Source organism: Danio rerio, chromosome 3, assembly GCF_049306965.1.
Source record: "Danio rerio strain Tuebingen ecotype United States chromosome 3, GRCz12tu, whole genome shotgun sequence".
Lineage (NCBI taxonomy): Eukaryota > Metazoa > Chordata > Actinopteri > Cypriniformes > Danionidae > Danio > Danio rerio.
Window position 1 is genome coordinate 37,111,613 of NC_133178.1, and position 23,529 is coordinate 37,135,141.

Here is a 23,529-nt window from a genome sequence, read left to right on the forward strand (position 1 = left end):
GTCAAGGTCTTTCTCATTTACATAAATGTATTTTCCTTTGGTTTGCTCTTTCTTATTCTTTTGTCCGCCAGTTTTCTAAGTTACTGCTTCGGGTGATATATACTCTGAAAAGTGCAATACAATAGCGTTGAATGAAATCTAATTGAATTAAACTGCTTTTAGGCCAAGTGTGAATAGGCATATTAAACACTCAAGACTTGTGACTTGAAAACTGCCAGGCTCCTTCTTTCTCTTGGTCTTCCTTCCTGTCAGACAATAGCAAGTGAGCTGGGCTTGTTCTGTTTCGAGAGCTGTTCTGCCACAGGTCTGCTTTTCTGTTGTCACACATGGGCGTCCCATAGCTGTGACCCAATCGTCTGCCAGAGCATCCAATTAAAGTGTGACAATGGCCACCTTCACCATGTCCAGAACACCATCTGCTGAACATCATTGCTGACACTCTAGCACACACTCTCCCGTTCTCCAACATCAGCAGCTCAGAACCTCATTGAACTCGAAAAAAGGTGTTCGCTGTATTGCTTTCTTGCTCATCTCACATGCTTCACCTGAATAGACCTCACTTTCCGGTCATGTGAAAGAATTTTTAATTATTATTTTTTTTGTGCCATTGAGTGTCTAAGTGTAGAAAAGATTAATACGCTGGTATAAAAATAGGAAATGTGCAACCAGGTGCTTTTCTCAGGCCTGTCAAGTAAAATAAAATAAAATTAAATAAAATTTTTTTTTAATTTAATTAAAAAAAAAAATAAAATAAAAAATAAAATAAAATAAAATAAAATAAAATAAAATGAAATGAAATGAAAATAAATAAAATAAAATAAGTTTTATTAATTTAATTTAATTTAATTTAATTTAATTTAATAAATAAATAAATAGAAAAAATTAAAAGAATAAAATAAAATATTATTAAACAAGTCAATATTCCAATATTTTTTCCCTAGGCACATTTTAACAATTCCTAACTACAGTACATCAATCTTAATAACAACTATGGTATAAAAATATGTATAACCATTAATAACTAAATGAATTATAATATAATTATTAATAATAAACTGATTATTAATAATACATTTACTATAATAATAAAATTATAATAAACTGACACACTTTTAAGGAGGACTGGGATTAAAAAAACATATTAATAGCAACTTTTCCTTTATACTGAAAGTGAAATGGTCCAAAAATGGATTTAGCTCAGACTGATAAGTCAACAATGCACGTGAGAGTACTGTACCATACAGTACTATAAAAACTACAAACTTAATGCAACCTGGTCTAGAACTGTTTGGCAATGAAAATAGAGGCTATTGTACAGGTATAACTTAGAATGAAGTTAAGGAATTGCATGTTGAACTACCAATTTAGCTTTCAGCAATCTCCAGTGCCACCATGCTTTTCCAGATTTGCAGCCCACTTGGATTCTTCAGAAATAAGGGATCAGGTTCTCAGAGGCTTTGCTAAAGTGGCTTTCTGAAACATGACTCAAGATAAGAATCACAAGCAGAAGTGGCATAAAATAGATACAGGCTGATAGTTTGAGAGTGACCAGTTCAAGTCAGGTTACAGCAAGGTTTGAGAAAACCATGATGTGAGCTGATACTAACAAGACCAAGGATCAAAAAGCATTCTCAGTACTTACTGCTAAATTCGTCACAAACTGCAGCACAAGAGAAAATGGTGCTTGGCCCTTCATCTTTTACCCTGGAAGGTAACAGCTTTCCAGAAATAAATCAGTCTATTTTATGAAGTGTATGATTCTAAGTGTGGGTATTTTTTTTCATTCTTTAGCTTTGCAAAGTTTGTATGAATCTGACATCTTGTACTTCTGGAGGCTTCAAGTAGGCTGCAGCTCTGTGGCAGTTTCGATAGTATTACATCTGTCTTGTTTGCATTTAAGAAATCCTTGACTTTTCTGTGTAAGTTACATCTCATTTTAGGAAATAAAATACTTATGAAGGGAAACATGCTTAATAATTACACATGTTTGGAAATAAGCATTTTACATTCAGTCTTTGTTAAACAATTATACCCAGGTTTTGATATTAACACCCACCAACCCACCAAATGCAGGTAGATTTCAGCTGTGGCGGGTTAGACAGACACCCCCACTGGCCACTTTGGCTGGTTGAAAATAATTTTGAAGTTGCCAGAGCTACCTAGTCACTAAAGATTAAATTTTTAGTTTAAGACCAATATTTGCCAATATGCGTGTAAATGTTCTTGTAGAACTCAGAAGCAGCACAATTAATAACTGTTTGCTTGAGCAAAAGAAAGCAGATGAATACCGAATAAGTGGGATGATCAGGCGATTGGTGACCTTGTGAGCGAGGAATAGCTGATGGGATGTGCGAGAGTATTTTAAAGCTCCCATTTCCTTGTGCACAAAAAAAAAAATAAAAAAAAAAATAAACGTGCCTAGAAATGCAACTGGTGCAATTGTTTCTCTTTGAAATAGATTGGAAAAAACGTTGCTCATGCACCCACAGTCCTGCTGCTTTCAAGAAATCTCCAGATTTTTTGTATGCAACAGCTGTTGCGGCTTTCGCTTTACCATTCTTTGAACAGAATATTACTGGGCCTAATGTTAACCGTCTTCATGTGATCATCCTTTCACAATCGCACACAGAATGTTTTTCATCTGCTTTCTTTTGCTTGCAGTTATTTTTTGTTGATATGGTTTAATTAGTATCCTTTAAAATTGCGTTGCTTTATTAGGAGATGAACTCTCCATTTATCTATAGTTACCTGATGATCTGGGACCTTTAGTCTGGACAAACTACTGTGTACAGTTTTAGATATATGAGAATATATATTTTTTAAATGTCAGTTTTCAATTTTGTTGAATAAAAAATGTTTGTATACAGCTGTATTTAGCTTGTTTGAAAAAAAAGAAAAAGAAAAAAAAACTGTGGCCAGAAAATAATTAGTTTTATGTGGCCAAAGAAAAAAAAAAGGTAAATCCTTAGTATTGAGCCATAAAAAAACTATTTTTCCACCAAACAACAAAATTGTGGCTAGTAAAAATGGCAAGTGGCTTGTAACATTACAAAACTAATAGCGGAAGTGGCTGTTGATGAAAACGTGAATGTCAAGCTCTGATTACACCCCACTTGATAATATAATAGTTATACACAGCATTAATAGTATTTATTAAAAATAATGTAGTTGTTAATTGGTAAAATGTACTATGTGCTTGGCAAAAAAATGCAATCAGAGTACTGACTTGTACTTATGTCTAAGATAAAAAATGAGAATGTTGTGTCCCAGAAAAAATAAATGATGTGGTGTTCAGAAAATGAATACAATTTGACACACATCCTGATTAGGTATGGGTCATAATAAACAAGTACTCATCCAACAAGCATTCCTAGTTTTTTTTTGCTGGTGTTGTTATTGTTTTGATATTTTAGCAGGGGTACATTAATTAGCATTCTGCGCTTTGGTTGTTACACTGCTGTATGGTAAAACGCTTACAAAAAGTTGCATCATTCAGCGCAACTTTGGACATTGTGCCATATCTCATGCTGTTTCTTTCAAGCATGTTGTTGCATCTTTGAAAGTTAAAGGTAACTTTTGCAAATTGTTATATTCTGCTAACAGTTTAGCTGATTTTAAGTGCAGAAACACAATCCCCTAGGAAAATTGACAGATTATAGTTGTGCAAATCTGTAGTCAAGCTAATTATTTAAGGTAGCAGTAATTCAAGGTAGCAATTATTCAAGGTAGCACAGATTAGGATATTGACCAAGAGCAGTACTAAAAAGCCATTTGTTCTGGTTATTTGTTCAAGGTTCCAAACCTTCATTTTTTAAACTAAATAATATATTTTGAAGACTTTTGGAAAGCAGTCTTGAAATTTCTTTTTTGTGTTCATCAAAAAAAAAAAAAAAAAAAAAGACTCAAATTTGGAAAGTGTAAAAGGTGATTTGTGATTAAAACACTGAATGGAAGTTAGGTAGAGACAGTTTATAATCAATCAATCAATCAATCAATCAAGCAAATTGAAATTGCTTCGTTATAGCTTTCAGAGTTGAAGTTCGGTTCAGTTCAGTGTAATATAAATATCACTTCTGAAAGGCAAAAATGTAGAGGTACCCCCAATTAGTCAACTGTTAGTCAACAAGTAGAAGCTTGATCTACTTAAATATATATATACTTTAATATATATATATATATATATATATTGAAGAAGTATGCAGAGGGACTTTTAATTTGTCAGTAACCTGGGGGAAATAACGTTGACTATCTCTACATTTATATAATATTTTTCACTCCGAACTTCTTAGGTTCAGTCGAGTGCTTATACTGTAATAAATACAGATCTGGAATCATTCTGTAGTAGTGTGATAATTGGCAATATGAAATCAATCAATTACATGACAATCGTACAGAACAATCAGTACAGTACAATCTAAAATAACATTTTATATGGCTATTTAGTCTACTGTTAACCTTGAACCTGCTGTTCACATGTCTGTGAATCAAGAATGCTGATCAGCACTGTATTGACTGCATGACAGATGAATCCACAACAAGAATCACATGCTTTGAATTTTGTATCAATGCACATTTTGTTTACTTTTTCTCCTTTAACACAATTTTCTCCAATCCTTGCCAAAAAGTTACAGACTAGGAGTCATGCAAGTCCAAAGTCACATATAGACTAAGACTGATTAAAACTAATTAGGTGGTCTAGGCAACCCACTGATTAGCATATTACTGTAAATGAGAACAGTACTAAAAAGCTATTTATTCAGTTGAAGCACATGAGAAAGAAACACAACTGTCCATCGCTCTCGCTGCCGGTGCTGTCAGATGGTGTGATTCCAGCTGCTCTACTTGACAGAATGTGACACCGAACCCCATTTCTCACTCTTCCGTAATCGACTATCGTCTGCACTGTTGAAGCTACCGATTACAACAAAGCATTTTTGTGAAGCAAAATACACCATTATTCCTGCTAAAGACCCCTTCATCTTCTTCTTTCTTTCCTGTCTCAATAGACAAAAACAGGGTCATTATGGACCTGATATTGAGTCCTCCATAAAATAAACTGTTGTGGATTGTAATAGTTAGGCATGTGCTATCGAGTGTAGGTGTAAAATCAGACTGGCATCCACTGGCAACTTGTTGAGCGCAGAGCTGTAGCTTGTCAGCCAGCGATAATTTAACACACACTTTTATCCAAAGAGGATTACAGTTCACTTATTACAGGAACAATCCCACTGGAGCAAGTGTGTCTCTCTTAAAAGCTGGTGGTGGTTTCTATGGCTCACTCCTATGGATTAAATCAGCAAACATCCAAGTTTTAAACTGCATACTGTAGAGAGTAACAATCTTTTCATCCAAACCCTTCCTCAAAACTGGTAAGTGTACATTACAAACAAATGTAGTCACTTAAGTGATGTAAAATTATGATCAAGACCTTGCAGATTGCTGGAAAACATTTACTATTAGCCAAGCTACAATTCTGTCACTGAACTGCACAACATTTCCCATCAGACACCTCTCTCTCTCTCTCTCTCTCTCTCTCTCTCTCTCTCACTCTCTCTCACACACACACACACACACACACACACACACACACACACACGCACACACACTAATTTTGGACCACCACTGATTACTTGCGCAAAGCTGTAGCTCATGAAAACTGATTAGTTGGACTTTATATACACCTCACATTCTCACACACATTGCTGAGTCTTGTAGCATTACAAAGCGTTCTTTTGTCTGGCCTTGCCATTTTTCCTGACCCTTGCCTTGTTTCTCGTTTATTTATTTATTTTTTGCAACTTTTATTGACCTCTTATTGCCTGCTGTTGCTTTTGGATTTTCCTTATGATACTTTTCCTCCTGTTCTTATTATTGCCTGCATTATTGCCTGATTTACTAAACTGCAGTTGGACCCTCAACTCCGTTGTTCCCCGACTTTCATGTTACAGATATATTGTATTAAAATGTTAATTAGACTTCTACATACATTTATTAGTGTTTTACTGATAATTACTTAATAATGAATCAAATTGTTAATTTAATTAATACAGATGCATTAATTAGTTTGTTAATTTTCTTCATTGCTGCTGTTATAGCATTGGGATTAAATCAAATAATCATAATTAGACCGTTAGCAATAATTGCAACAGGGCTACACACACTTAAAAGAGGCTTCTGTTCAAACTACTAATTTAAAATGAGTTGAAGCAACACAATTTTTTTGTACAACTTAAATGTTTTAGGTTCAATCTACATAACTTTGTAAAAACAATTATGTTAACTTTGGTTGGGACAACATGAAGGAATTGTGTGGAACCTAGCATTTTTTTTACAGTGCAGTTAACTGAATCCATTATTAATGGACAGACTAATTACTGTTTAACTTAGTGTTAAATAACCATGAAAAGTGTTGACAGTAACATAGTTGACATTTTCCACTATTTTGTGGATTAGCACAAGATGCTAACCTCAAACCAGATAACACGTGGTATGTCTATAAGGGAGTTTTATGTATTTTCATCACATTATTATGAAAAAAAAACAAAAAAAAAAAAAACAATGACATATTTACTGAAATACCACAATAACAGAGTTGACAAGTAATTGATCTACTATATTATTTGTTCAAATTAATAAGATAAGGTATGATTCAATGCTTCCAAATGATAGTTTTTTTTAATCTATCAGCGCTTTAAAGATTATGCCTTTTGCTGTGTAACAGAGTTGACAACATTATAGCGACAGACACAAAATGCGTTTTTGTAATTACAAAAATTTTAAATATTGCAGAAAATAAATGTAACATGCAAATGTAATTTAATGTCGTAGAATAAATACAAAAAAGTAGAACATTACACTCAATTATTTTGTGATAATTGAAGCTGAATATATGATTGAAAAGGCAGAGACAGTAAAAATAGGTATAACGGGAATCTAGAAGTTATATTGTCAAGAAAGAATGTCCCTAAATACATATACGTCATTTTATATATCGTTTTTTGAGACTTATCTAGGAGATGCAACATGTACTTCTAGAATCAGACTCTTGTTCAAAATGCAGTCAGTGGTGTTTGAGGAGGACATACATATTTACAGTTTATTTTTTTATTATCTTTTAAAAAGGAGACGTCATTATTCTGTTCTGTTATAATTAGCTGCTCACATTTATGTGATTCTAATCCTAAGGTTATTTCTTTTGAAACAACACCATGAATAAACGAATGAATAAATGAATGAATGAATGAATGAATGAATGAATTTGAATGAATGAATGAATGAATGAATGAATGAACGAACGAACGAACGAACGAACGAACGAATGAACAAACGAAAAACGAACGAACACATTAATTAATGAATCAATCAATGAATCAAGAAAGGAATATGGGAATGAATCAATCAATAAATGAATTAAGAAAAGAATGAATGAATGAATGAATAAATAAATGAATCAATGAATACGAATCCATAATAAATCACTGTAAATAAGCAATGCTCAAAATATCTCCAAAATATGTTCCACAGAAAAGAAAAGGACGTCCTGCAGGTATCGCAATTTCTCCTGCATTAAAGAAGCACACAAAGCTAATGACAGATTGTCCATGTGCAGTGCTTCCCTCCAGCAACTAATTACAAACCACTAGGCAACATGCTTCTCCGTAACCTGCACAGCATGCTTGGCCCGATCTCAAATCAGCAGTGAGCCCAGATGATGCATGTAAAATAAACACCCTGTTAGTCGAGTTTCATCAGCACAAACGACTTTAGTGCGCTTCGTTTAGAGTCATTTTTCATTTACGTAATTACAAACGCCGGTGCTCTGGATTCACATAAATGAGCTGAAGTGTCTGGAATACCCTGTGTTATTAAGACAGCGTTAGAGTTTAGCACTGGTTTGTAAGAGGATCCTCAATACGCCAGTGTTAAAACCCTGTTCAGACAGCAGGATTAGGACTGGATTTGGAGCAGGGTAAAGCGTAGCTGTCCTTAGAGAGCGAGGATATGCAGGAATCCAAAGGAAAAAAGAGAGAGAGATCTGGTTTATACCAGGGAAAATGATGGCAAGAGCTTGCTAAGCATTTGTCACGTTCTGTTCAATGTGCTGTTCTTGTGTCACGAAAAAGCTAAACTCTGACAGCAGAGTCTCTTCATCAAGGGCTCCTTAAATGTGAACACTGCGTCAGCTGTTTCCAAAGGACCCTCAGGATGAGAGTTTAAATATACTGTATTGTTAAAGCCTGCATCTGCACTCTTTCAGTGGTACTTACACATTTTAAGTGCACTTTTGCCTGCACCTCTCCTCTTTATGGATGGCAAATATGGAAAGCAACAATATTTGCCTTGACGCTATTTTTTACGTCTATGTTTCTAATGAGCTTCAAATGTGTTTCTATGGTAACTAATGAGTTTTGGGCAGTGAATGGCTTCTCTTAGGTAAATGTAATGAGTGATGCTTTAGAAGCTGTTTTACAGAGATGTTCACCCAAAATGTAAATGTATTCACCATTTATTAATGGTAAAGTGGTTCCAAACCTTTGAGGTTTTCTTTTTTTTATGAAACAAAAGATGTTTTGAAGAATATTGGAAACTTCTTTTGTGTTCAACTCAAGAAAGAAACTCAAAAAGGCTTGAAATAGTTGGAAGATGAGTAAATTCTTTTTCTTTTTGGGATCTTTTTGCCAATGTCCTAGCCAGTAGTGTTTAATATTCTTTTACAGCAGATCAATATCTCGTATAAGTGCTGAAGGTCAAATTGTGATGCTGTTTTATTTAGGCTATGCTTCTATTTACTGAAGCAAAAAAAAAAAAAAAATCTCAGGAGTTTTATAGTATTTTAACTTGCCAAAGACAGTATTGATTTTAATTTTAATTGTAGTACAGTATGCTCATGGCCTTAAAATGACAATGCAACCTGAAAACGAAAGTTTATAAATGCTTTATATTATTTCATGGTGGAATTTTATAACCAAAGGACAAACAATAAGAAAGTCTAGCATAACCTAGTGTGGACTTATTGCATGTGTTTTTCACACAAATGAATGAATGAATGAATGAATGAATGAATGAATGAATGAATGAATGAATGAATAAACGAACGAACGAACGAACGAACGAACGAACGAATGAACGAACGAACGAACGAACGAACGAACGAATAATAAATAAATAAATAAAATATTTCTCATAATCACAATACCAATAATTTTTTTTGGCTTTAAAATGCTAATAAAAGTTACACATAACATGTTTTTAAAGTCTTATTAATTCATTTATTTTCACTAAATCTTACATTAAATGTTGGGCACTTAGTATTTTTGAGGCACACTAAAGGCTCCAACACACTAGAACATTTTTTGTTTGTGTTTATCGTCAGCGTTTTACAAGACGTTTTTCAGTGTTCAAACCCAAGCGCTTTTCACTGGCGTCAAGCAGAAGAGTATGCTAAATCACTCTTTTGACGTTAGATGACGCTGCACAACTATAAGCTTCTGACACTCGGTTATAACACAGAAGAAGTGGAGGAGCAGAAGTTCACAGTCACATGCATGTTGTTAAATTTACTGGTGACTCAAACAAGCATGAATAGTTTAAGCAGCAGCTCCAGCTCTAGCGATGAATAAGTTATTATTGTTTACTAGTGCAATAAATAGCTCCACGTTCATATCGCCTCTGGGCATCTTCTTCAATGTGCATTGCATTGACAGTTTTGCGCTTGAGCGCCTCCAAGTGCTGTTTACGGTAACTTCAGCAGCTCCGTGTTCATGAACAAAGGTGCCGATCTGATTGGTGGAGAAGGTTTTGACGCCGCGTGTCAAAACAAACAAAAAAATTTTAAAAACGAGCATGAGGTGTTTTTTTTTAAATGACGCTTTTGCGTCGGAAGTTTTGCTGGTTGGTATGCACAATCACATTGACACCCTTAATTTAGTTACGAGGCGTTAACCGTCGACGGAAAACACGAGCAAAAAAGTCTCGGTGTGCACGGGCCTTAAGACTTTTTTTTTTTGGGCTACACTAGTTTGGCTTAAAATGATAAGAAAAGTTATTCATCACAGATTGTCAAATTAAAAATGTATTAATTAATTTATTTTTACAAAATCTTACAATAAATGTTACAAACCTAGTTTTTCTTAGGCATCCCAAGACTTTATTTGGCTACACTAGGGCTTTTTGTGCTTGAATCACTGATTCAATATGGACATGTGACGAGGCACATTTCAGTAGTTTCCTTTTCTTTCACTAACAGTAAGTTGCTTTTGCATCAGATTTGTAGGTTTAAACTATCAATAAATAAATAAATAAATTCAAACTACAACACATCTAAAAGCTTTCTACCTAGACTTGTTATTAAAACATGACAAATCAAATATTTTTGATTTATATTTTTTAAGTCCAAAACATACTTAAAGTACACATTCAGTTCACCTCAAAACACTCTTACCATAGGATATGATTTGTAAACTAATACATTTTAATGTTTGCATTATTTATGTTGGTTTTTGGTAGTAATAAATTTGTATACTGTACAACTTTGAATCCTGCGATTCAAAAATAGAACTCAAAGCTTTGTAATTAAGTCAACTTGCTTCAGCAAATGCAATTTTATTGCATTTTTGTAAGGTTTTATAAGGCTTAGGTTGATATTTATTTAAATTTACCACCCACTTGAAATTTCTCTTCGATACTGGCGACAAATCATCACCTTGGAATTGTAAGGTTCTCCCTGCGTTCTGAATGATTTTGAGATATTGAGCTTCAAAGTTTGTGCATTCCATAGCAAACAGTATGTGTGTAACATTTGTTTTTTTTTTTTTAAAAAGCCTTAAAATGTAAACAACTTATAAAAAACATCCCATAATGTAAATAAGTCTTATAATAAGAATATGTCAATAACTCAATTTTGACAAAAATGTGAGATAGACGAAATGGTGACGAAATATGAAAGAAGCATACATTTTGCTAAAATGTTTCCACAAACAGCATTTTAAAAAACAGGGCTTGGAATGTTTAGCCTTTACTGTAAATTTCTCAATTGTATTATGTGATACACATGATTCTTTTCCATTTATTTACAGTTTTGACCTGCATTATGGGATCTTTATCTTGGCTCTTATGAATTTTGATGCTAAAAATTAAATTGTGCAGTTTAACAAAGTGATTTTTATTGACATTTTTGTAGTTTGAAAAAATATATTGTATTAAAAATAATACATATAGAGAATTAAAACTGTAAAATATCAGAAAAAAGTTCTTGCAGTTTATTACTTTTTTGTAATAAACACCAACCCAATAATACATCATCAACTTTTTCAAACATTGCGACATCAAATGTTGTTGAAGAAAAGATCAAGGACCCCAAATGCAATTTAAATGATTAAATAAAAGAAATTAAATACATAAATAAAACAAAACAAAATACAGAAAACTATTTATTTATGGATATTATTATAGTGTTAGTTATTGTGTTTTCTATTTTTCCACACAGTATGATCTGTACTGCATTTGTGAGTGTGTGCACGCATACCATTACTGTATCTATTTATCTGCTCCCTGACCTCACTCCTTGTGTAGTAGAGCTGTATTTCCTATCTATTTTCTTCAAGCTGTTTAGTGCCTTCGCTCTGCCCCTTAAGCGTTGTTAAATTGCATGTTTTGGCCCCCTGGTAAAACAATAGATCTTTATGTTGTACAGGACTTGTATAAATCTCTTGAATAGGGATACAATAAGCACCTTATAGAACTGTACAAAATGTACAAATACTTCAGCTTAGGAGTTATATGGATAAAACAAATGGACAAAATAAGATAAATAATACAAATAGTCAAATGCAAATAATATGACTTGACTTGGTTGGGGTTAGGTGTAGGGGTAAGGTCTGGATTACACTGTTGAGAATCGGGTACTGTGTACTGTGATGTTAGTAATTGTACTATGAAGCATGTTTCGGGCGGCCACTGTTATCAGATCCTAAACCAAAGTTGGCGACCCAGGGGTTTCAACGACTGTATAAAAATGAGGGGGTTGAAACTACGAGAGTTTTCCAGGAGAAATAACAAAACGGGAGGGTGGCGGGAGATGGGTCTGAAATACACGAGACTTCTGGAAAAAACAGGAGTTTTGGCAGGTATGCTCACACATATACTCTGCGCTCTGACTACTTTAAAATTGTTGATAAGCCGTGGTGGGCATTTCTCTCTGTCTCACGCTTCACAACAGACTGGGTCATCGGACCAATCAGCGCAGATTAGCATCAAGCTAAGGAGGGATTTTCGAGCAAATGAATCGATCAACGAATCATATGGTAGTCGCTGGCATATTTAGGTAAAAATATATACATATTATAAGACAATGCAAGTGTTTTTGACCTTGCATGCATATCTGACTGTTGTTCGAAAACCAATTCATTTAATTACCATTCATTTAACATACATCCTAGAGCTTAATATTCATTCATTCATTCATTCATTCATTCATTCATTCATTCATTCATTCATTCATTCATTTTCTATTCGGATTAGTCCCTTTATTAATCTGGGGTCGGCACAGCAGAATGAACAACCAACCTATCCAGCATATGTTTTACACAGCGGATGCCCTTCCAGCTGCAACCCAACACTGGGAAATAATGTTCATTTTAATGAATGCAGTTTTCATAGAATAAATTTTAGAGCATGTTAATATTTTAAAGAATGTGGGGTAATTCATTGCTATAAATTTCAGTTGAGTTACTTTATATTATGATCTAAATATGAATTACTAAAGTGTGTGTTAGATTAATTTAAACAAATTTAACTTATTTTTTTATCATACATTATTATCGTTATCCATCCATATTCTTGAATGAATAATCTAAAACTCATTTAAGATTATGATAATCATGACAATTTGAATCAATTCCAGTGGATAAAATCTCATCCTTATTTTCTTTTTATTTGTATTAAAAAAGTTTCATGAAAAAACAAAAGTTTCAAATGAGATTTACATTACTTTTTCAACTCCCATTCCATGCAAACTTTAATAATTAATGTCAGTATTAACTTAATACGCTGCTGTTCATAGTTTATTTAAGCTTGTTCTCAGTACAGTAACTCATATTAATTTATACCACTTGAAATGTTATTACTACTCCAAGATCTCAACATTTGCACAAAAATAATGAAAAATTCAAAGGTTCATTCTTATTCAATGTTAGCTTTTGCATTATTGATAATGTTAACATGCCTAGAAACATACTACAAAGTGTTGCCAGATAGCGTTGTGCACTCGGTTGCACAGCCACTCGAGGCCCACTCCAGCGCACCATGTTTCTTTACTTTCTGTTGGTGTTTTCAAGTATATACACATGTATAAACAAGCAGTGACCTCTGACCTGACCATTACTCTGTGTATGTGTGCGTATAATGTTAGGCTCCTGGGAGACTCTGATATTTCAAATCTCATTACCAGGCTCCTCACCGGGTGAACTGACCTATATGGCATACAGGTACCGAACATTATTAGCCCTCATTACAGCACCTCACCTCTGTGACAAAAACAAACACACACACTCACTCGCACACACACAGGTAAAGTTACATAAGGTGTAGTGCCTCCTTCATTAGAGAAAAGCTCAACGCTCACAGCAGGCTCAGTTCTGAGTTTCATACCTCACGGCAGATTTTGGGTCCTGAACTCACTCTGCTCATTATATCCCACCAGCAAACTCCCACATACTTACAGTACAACATCCAGCTTGAGATACACACTCATACCACATTCAGCTCAAGTGTACATCACACTAAATGGTTTTAGGAGTCTTGTTCAAAACAATTACTGGGGATTTAGATGAACGGAAAGAGTTTGGACGTTATCCTATTCCTAAATTTGACCTGGATTGTGTAGTAAGGATATTTTAGTAAACACAAACTTAAGACTATAATGATTGGTCAAAAATATTTTCAGCTATTCATTCATTTTCCTTCAGCTTGGTCTCTTTTTTCATCCAGCATATCTTTTACGCAGTGGATGACCTTCCAGCTGCAACCCAGTACTTGGAAACACCCATACACTCTTACATTCACACACACACTATAGCAAATATAGTTTATTCAATTCACCTATAGCACATGTCTTAGGATTGTGGGGGAAACTGGAACACCCGGAGGAAACACATGCCAACACAGGAGGACTGACGCTCCATATTGGTCAAGAGGAAAGCAGGGTTTTTACTCAAAATGCTACAACGTTTCCTTTTAAGGTCTATTTTTGTAATAAAACTGAAAATAAGTATTTTTAAAAAAGTAAAAAAAAAACATGTCAAGTTGGGACCTGAAGCTCTGAGTGATGTCTACCTATTGACCTTATTCTAAAATGCGGAAGTGCGCCTGTTTTCTCGATTGTTTTAGAACTTCTGATTCAGTCGCCTATGGGAGAAATGACTAGGAATAATTAACTTCAGAAAACGGTCAAACTACTTGCTCTACAAACAAATGTTTGCATTACTATGCAGATCAAGTAGAATATTATAATAAGAAAATATCAGTTTGCAACATCAAGCAGCGTAACGAGCAGTTTTTAACGTCTAAAAATGAATGGCAGTAAATAAGACCGGAAGTCTTGAGCCAAAAAGATTCAAATGGCTGCGCCCGCTCGTCGGCAAAGAATGAGGTGAATACACACAAACAAACTGTTCTATGTAAACATTAATAATACATTTTATTTATAAAGCGCCTCTATCAGACTCACGGTGCAACAAAAGTAGAAACAATAAAAGGAAGAATGTACAACGTCAAATCATAATAAGATCAATGACCTAGAAAGCAACAACAGAAGCAACAACAATAAAAGAAGAGAGAATATAAAACATCACATTGACATCATAATACGATCAATGGCCTAGAAAGCAACACTAAAATATAAATGCTTTAAGAGATGGAGTTTTAAAACCTTCCTAATAGGAGCAGGCAAAGAAGTCCACAATAAAAAAAAACACACACATAATAAAACATGTGTTCTATCATTTCTTCATCTGCCTAAAAATATACCAGACATCTGCAGTATAATCTCTAACATGAAAATGTTTTTTCTGAATTATTTGTCATTTTTACTTTTATTAATTGCATTTGCATGGTTTTGGGTTTAGTGTTTGTTCAAACAATCGTTTTAATATTGCTATTAAGAGGTTTGCACAAGAATTAATCAAAACTGTGCAAACATTACACTTTGCTTTCGTCAACACTGGATGTGTTCTGTCAACTTTGCTAAACTAGAATTATTCAAATTAAAACTGAAGCTAAACATATACAATCTAAATAGAAATCTGCCCACAAAAAATAAAAACTGAATGAAAAACTATCAAAGTGAAAAATAAAGCAAACAAAAACTAAATGGAAGTAAACCAGCGCAATCTCAACTTTTTTTATTTTTTATTTACTGGATAATTTGTATTCATTTGTAAAATCTCTTTTGTACATTTTAGTAAGGATTGCTCATCAGAGCATTCCTCCTTTTAAAAATTGTATGTTTTCTTATCAATGAAATTGTATAAGTTAATATGAATTAGCCACTTTTTAATATTTAAAATAGCTATGTAGGGCTGCTGCTATCAATCATTTTAATGACCACTGAAATCGATTTACCTATCGATAAATTGAATATGAGCAGTACAGTGTATATACATGAGTATATGTCAGTATATACACACAGCAGTTCCATTTTAAGGTCAAAATGACAGTATTAGCCCTTTTAAGCTATATATAATTTTGATAGAAAAACCATCATTATACAATAACTTGCCTAATTACCCTAACCTGCCTAGTTAACCTAATTAACCTAGTTACGCTTTTAAATGTCACTTTAAGCTGTATAGAAGTGTCTTCAAAATATTTAGTCAAATATTATTTACTGTCATCATGGCAAAGATAAAATAAATCAGTTATTAGAAATGAGTTATTAAAACTATTATGTTTAGAAATGTGTTGAAGAAATCTTCTCTCCGTTAAACAGAAATTGGGGAAAAAATAAACAAGGTGGCTAATAATTCAGGGGGGCTAATAATTCTGACTTTAACACGTATATATGAATAAAAATGTCTGGCATTGACAAGCAGGTCGTCTTGACCATGTCTTCTTGCCAAATGCATTGAGTTGCTGCGCCGTGACTGGATGACTAGAAGTTTGCATTAACAAGCAGTTGGACAGGTGTACCTAATAAAGTGACCGGTGAGTGTGTGTCATATAAAGCAATAAATATATTAATGAGTCAATGACATTGTGACAGTAAAGACAATTATGTTCAATGAAGTGTGCAGGGTAAAGAAGACTCATTTAGTGTTTACAACTTTGTAATATAATGTATCAAGTTCTATTTTAAATATATTCAAATATACACTAATTTGATCAAATGAAAAATGAAAATCCTCCAAACTATCTAAAAGTAATGGATAAAACTGATTTACTTAAGTTCTTGTATTATTTTATTTCAAAACATCACTTAACTCGCTTTTTTATTATTTTACACATAAAATAATATTCTTCATAATATTTTCTTTTATGTGACAACCCCTCATGATGAGTATCATGGCAGAGGACCAAAACAACTAGAAATTTAGTGCCCTGATATTTAATTCTAAGTCGTTGTGAGCTTCAGGGCAGCAGCAGCCATTCAGCAGTCATGGACCCACTAAACAGCTTTACTTCAGACAGTTGTTCTAGAATTTGGCACTGGATGTGATACAGGTCTCTATAGTGGGTAAACACTATATATATTTATATATATATATATATATATGCATTCCCCTCTCCACCGCATCTTCCCCAGCTATTCAGGCACAACTCACCCCCGCTGCTCAGGTTCATCACACGCACACGTCTCCACTGCTCTTCAGATACGTCGCACACCATCACCGCTACCAAGAGAGTGGTGGAAAAAAAACAATGACATCTTTTGCTATGACAGTAAGCTATTTTAGCGGTAATATTTGAGCATATCAACTCATTTACACTGACATCACCGAATCAGTAACTGGAACTGGAACAGCATGCAGACAGACATTTCCTACAGATTTGAACAGGGCAAAACAAATCACCGAGGCGATCGGCACATTTATAGCTGTGGATCTGAGAGACCTTCATCGGTAGTGAAAAGGTTGGGTTTTAAGCAAATGTTAAATGTAGTAGAGCCCCGTTACATTATTCCTTCTTAGGCGCATTTCAGTCAGATAATTCCTGCTTTCAGATCCACTAAAATGGCAGGTGACAGTAAAATCAAGCAGATCTGTGCTGTCTGTAGAAAAATTGGACATTAATTTTCTGAAAACAAAAAAAAAAACTTATAAATTTATTAAAACTAAGTTCCATATAAAAAGTAAATTATTATTTTCTTTTTATTTGTTTAACTACTACAATATTAGATTAGTTTTTTTATTTTATTTTTTTTTTATAGGAAGCGTTTTGGTTTTGAGTATAAAGAAGGATTTGTTTTATTTGCTGCTAAGCAGAAACCCCGGAGTATAGCTCTATCACTGTTTAAAATAAAAAAAAATTAAAAAAGAAGATCATACTTTCATGATGTGCTATATACTGTATGTATATATATATATATATATATATATATATATATATATATATATATATATATATATATATATATAGCACATCTAATGTGCTACAGAGAGCTTTGACTGAGGGCAAAAATTCATAACTTTTTGTGCTGTTCTTTAAAGTTTAAAGACTATTTTAACAGATTTTTGTGTGTTGAGCATCAATTAAGACAATGTTAGCTGTCAACTTTAATTTAGGTAAAACTGGATCATTTTGAGCTTTTGTCAGCTAATTTCATCTTCTGGGTTTAAAAGGTTAACTTGAACCGAAAGAGGGGGGACTCATAGCTCTTTAATGCTGTATCAGAGTTTGCATTCCATATTTTGACTACAATAGCAATTGGGCTACTGTTGTTTATTTGTTTAGCTTTTTTAATTAGACTAATGTTATGTTTTTGTTAGTTACAGTGATGTTTTGGAATTAGTAACAGAGGCTTTTGGAACTGTTTGAGTTTTGAAAGTAAGGTTTAAATATAGTGAAGTAATTTATTCATTAATAATATTATAATGAATAATGAAGTAATTTAAGTTTTTAAAGACTCTGTTCTGTGATTACCTTTGCCATTTCCTCTTGACTCTATTGTTTTTCTAATATTGTTTTATCGTTTGTAACCTCCATGAAAACTTTGCATCATGATAATGTTCTTTGCTCCATGGAAAAAATAATTCTTTGAAGAACTTATCCCCAAACGGTTAGGTGAACCACCAAAATTATGAAATAATTTGTGCATATATACGTCCAAATCGTGCATATATACAGCCATATCACATGACTATGTCTTATTTGTTTTTTCAAAGTCATAAAAGTAATATATTTACAGTAATTACATATCTATTAGAAAGCTTTAAATAAAAAAAATTAAAGTAACTGAATAAAATGTGTCAATCAAAAGTGCAAGTGAAATAAAACCATAGAAAGCTGTAGGTAAGTGACGAGTTATGATATGACATCTAGAAGGGTTTTTTGTTTTTTTTAACTGAAGAAACGCTCGGATTTATTCAGTGATTGAATGCTGTGCTACTGTGGCCTTGGGAAACAAAAAGCAAACTGAAGGAATTAATCCCCGACAATAGAGGAAAAGTCCACAGCAAAATAGAATTAAGATATGAAATATATGTTTGTAAAAGGGCCGCATATGTAGTGGTTTGCCACAGAACTGCTCTGGGCCATCTATAATTGCTTGTGTTTCCACCAGAACTGAAAGGAGAAAAATGTCCTTGCTCGCCTCTGCCTCAATAACAATAAATCATGTATAATTAATGTCCAAACGGATGCATAAAAATGTTTCTTTTTCCCCAGTATGCATTGTAGCAGATGATTTTATATGTAGTCATGCTTTATAAAACAATCATCACTATATTACTCACACTGCTTGTACAACAGACACAAATTAGACTTCATTGTTTTGCACCTGCTTGGTAGATAGTATAATGCCATAACATCATGTTTTACCTTTAAAAATGGACTACACACATTTAAAAAAAAAAAAAAGACTTACAATTCTTGTTTGATACAGATTTTTCGGTTTGTACTCAGACTATGCAGCATGTATCTGTTTTAGATAAGGGAAAGTGTGTGCCAAGTTAACAGCTTCAAGCTAAATGGGTTTTGAAGATACACTTACTCAGTAAATAACATTAGCATTGCTATTGTCAGGCATTTCCATGAGCACATCTGGGGTTTATTGATTCGTAGACTGTAGTACTGTAATATTAAACATTTGGCTCCTTGGTAAAATGTAAATTCTGCTACATTTTATTGACTTCTGAATGCTATAACAGCTTAATATTACAAAGTATTTTAAAGTCTTCTCTAACACAACGAGATACAGTTTTTGTTTTACACTAACAATGAACTCACTGCACTCATGTCTTCAGCAGTATTTTGCAACTTCTATATTATTTAAGCTAAACTTAATACTGGTGGTTAAAGGAGTGAAATAATAAAGAAGTTTTTATTTTATTCTCCTTAGCTCACAAATGCTGCATTTCTTTGTTGACAAATGCAGTTAAACATGCAGAATATTATAAATAAATTAATTAATGAAATAAATAAATAAACAAAATAAAATATAAAAAAATTACCTAAATAGATAGATAAATAGATAGATAGATACATAGACAGACAGACAGACAGACAGACAGACAAACAAGCAAACTAACTAACTAACTAACTAACTAACTAACTAACTAACTAACTAACTAACTAACTAACTGACAAACAAACAAACAAACAAACAAACAAACAAACAAATAAATAAATAAAGAATTTCCCAAAGATGGGTTGCGGCTGGAAGGGCATCCGCTGCGTAAAAACGTGCTGTATAAGGTGGCGGTTCATTCCGCTGTGGTGAGCCCGGATTAATAAAGGGACTAAGCCGACAAGAAAATGAATGAATGAATAAATAAATAAATAAATAAATAAATAAATAAATAAATAAATAAAAAATGCTCGGAGGGGCTAATAATTTTGGCTGCTTTTTTTCTAGCTGAAATAAAACAAATAAGACTTTCTCCAGAAGAAAAAAATATTATCAGACATACTGTGAAAATTTGGGCATCATGGTGGCACAGTGGGTAGCACGATTGCCCCACAGCAAGAAGGGCACTGGTTTGAGCCTCAACAGGGTCAGTTGGAATTTCCGTGTGGATTTTGCCTGTTCTCTCCTTGTTCGTGTGGGTTTCCCCTGGGTACCCCGGTTTCCCCCACCAGTCCAAAGAAATGTGGAATAGGTGAATTGGGTAAGCTAAATTGGCCGTGAGTGTAAATGAGTCTGTTTTTATGTTGTTTTTATGATGGGTTGCAACTGGAAGGTCATCCTCTGTGTAAAACATGTGCTGGATAAGTTGCCGTTTCATTTCGCTGTGGCGACCCCAGATTAATAAAGGGACTAAGCCAAAAAGAAAATTAATAAATGAAATGTGAAAATTTCCTTGCTCTGTTAAACATCATTTGGGAAATATAAAAAAAGAAAAAAGGGAGTCTAACTGTAAGTGATTGTTTACTGTAAGTGATTGGTCAGAATTGATTGAAGATTACCAAAATATATATTTTTTTCAATGGATTTACTTGCATGGATCGACTGTTCATCTAAAGAATAACAATGTGCACTAGCAAAATAGCACTGCACATTTTGATTACACATGAAAATCAAACTAGACTTTTAAACAGCATTTTGTCTTGTTTTATGTTTGAAAAATATCAGTAAATTAATTATTTTTCATTTTTTAGTGATTGACAGTATTTTGAAACTAAGCATTACTTTTAAGGAAACCTCGTGAAATTGAAGATACAATGAAATGTTTTTACAGGGTTAAAATATTTTGTGCATGGTCAGGTTAGTTCAAAGTTAGAAATGCATGTGACTCATAAGAATATATCTTTTACTCTCTCTCTCTCTCTCTCTCTCTCTCTCTCTCTTTCTGTGTGTCTTTGAATTGTATTATTTTCCTCTTTCACCTGCTGCTGTGATTACACGCAGTGTCATGTTACTGAATTCATTTAATTTGAGCATGTTCATATCTTTCTTGTCCCTCATATATTCCTCCTCTGTTTTTAACCCCCCTGGACAAGAAATTTAACACACCTCTGCCACGCATTTACAGCTCAACATGGGCTTCTGTGCGTAAGCTTTCACTTTTGTTCACTTTGGTCTTGCCGTTCTTTTATATCACTGTGTGTATGTGCTTTCAATTCTATCCCTACTTCAAAAACTCATTGAAGATTAATTACGTTTCCATTATTGTTTTCTTGACATGTTGTCTGGTGTTGTCTCTTTCTTTATTTGCAGTAATTTCCAGCCGCATCTTACTGGTAGATGCTGTAATATTTTTCTGCCAAAACAAATTGTTCTTTTTCCATTGGCAGTCATTCATATGTACTGCTGTAATGTGGACATAATAAACCATATTTAGTTGAACAAAAATATTTTAAGTCACAGTATGTAACTTTTGGTGCTCTAATGCTAAAGGTTAATAATAAATAACCCTGCGTGCTTCTTGCAGAGAACATTGGAGATATGATATGATAGATATGATGAATGATGCAGGGTCTCCACTGCAGGGATCAACTGGACACATCTAAAATAGTTACATAAAAAAGCACTTATTAAGAATGGTGTAGAAGATGGATTCAAAATGATTGTATCACATACATGTAAATGTAAATGTAAATCAGCGGAACACTGTTTGATTAAGTTAGTTTTAAAACAAGCAAATTTAAATTTGCTGATTTTTTATTATTATTAAAATGATAGTTCATCCAAAATTTCCATCGTAGGGGTGGTCAAATGTATATTTGTATTGATTTATTTGTTGTTTTATTAGTTGTTTTATTATTATTATTATTATTATTATTATTATTATTATTATTATTATTATTATTATTATTATTATTAGTATGGTGATGCAGTGGCGCAGTAGGTAGTGCTGTCACCTCACAGCAAGAAGGTCGCAGGGTCACACCTCGACTCAGTAGGTGTTTCTGTGTGGAATTTGCATGTTCTCCCTGCATATGGGTTTCCTCCGAAGGCTCCGGTTTCCCCCACAGTTCAAAGACATGCGGCACAGGTGAATTGGGTAAGCTAAAATTGTCTGTAGTGTGTGTGTTTGTGTGTGTGTGTGTGTGTGTGTGTGTGTTTGTTTGTGTGTCTGTGTGTGTGTGTGTGTGTGTGTGTGTGGATGTTGATGTTTTCCAGAGATGGGTTACGAAAATGAATGATTATTATTACAATTATTATTAATTTATTAGTTGTTTATTATTATTATTATTATTATTATTATTATTATTATTATTATTATTATTATTATTATTATTATTATTATTATTATTATTATTATTGTTGTTGTTGTTGTTGATTTATTAGTTGTAATAATAATAGTAATTATTGTTATTATTATTATTATTATTATTATATTGATATTTAAGGTAAAGATCATTGCAAACTTTTTAAAAGCAGATATCCCCACATATCTTGTTTTGATGTTATTTAAGGGGTTTAACCCCTGTAAGCAAATACTATGCATGACTATATCCTAAAGTACACCCCTAAACCTACCCAATACCTAAACTAACTAATAATAAGCAGCAGCAAATTAGAAATGTATTGATGCAAATGTCATAGTTAATGCTTTGTTAATAGTTAGAATTGAATCCTGAAATAAAGTGTGATAATATAAGCTAAACTTAAATTAGTTGGTAACACTTTACTTGAAGGGGTGTTCATAGGATTTTTATTGACAATCATGTCATGAATGTTGATGATATTTTATCATGCTTATAACATTTGTCAACAAGTCATTCGTTTAATTATGACATTTAGATGCAAAGGTGACATTACATAAGGTGACTTGACATAACAAATACACAAGTGACTCGCAACCTGTTTTTGTGTTTGTCATGACAACCTGAGATTACAAAGACAACAAAGCATGTCATAAATCTGTCATAAACATGATTGTCATGAAGCCATTATAATTATGCAATGACTTTTATAACTAAATCATTAAAATTATCAGTAACTACAGTAGTACATGCTGAATTTTTCATTAGAATGTCATTAAATACTAATGATGGTTTTAAAAATAAATAGACAGAGTAATAACTGACTAAATGACACTTAATAACAGTTGTCATAAGCATGCATAAAAGCTCATTAACATTTTTGACATGTTTCATGACAGACTTATGATATGATCACCCCTTCAAGTAAAGGGGTTACCAATGAGTTTTACTGTTCTGTTTTTCAATGCAGATATTAGTGATGTATTGATTAGCATGATCATGATGTTATTATGCTGATGCCTAGTTGACTGGCTCATATGCTCAGAGTGTTCCTAAGGAAAGATGCAGAATCAAGCAGCTGCTATTGAAAATGTTTACAGTTAGAATCTCTCTCCATGTGTTACAGATATCTCGCACATCGCTAAAGCTCCACCAGTCCCAGACAGA

General features: G+C 33.3%; 1 protein-coding gene across 4 annotated transcripts in view; it reads left to right on the forward strand.

Annotated features, from left to right (window-relative positions):
* Positions 1-23,529, forward strand: part of asic2 (acid-sensing (proton-gated) ion channel 2) — an 814,368-nt gene that overhangs the window by 425,861 nt on the left and 364,978 nt on the right. The window contains exon 1 of one of the 4 annotated variants that reach the window (XM_073938689.1): positions 5,228-5,369. The gene's annotated coding sequence lies outside the window, so the exon portion shown is untranslated. 4 annotated transcript variants of the gene reach the window in all.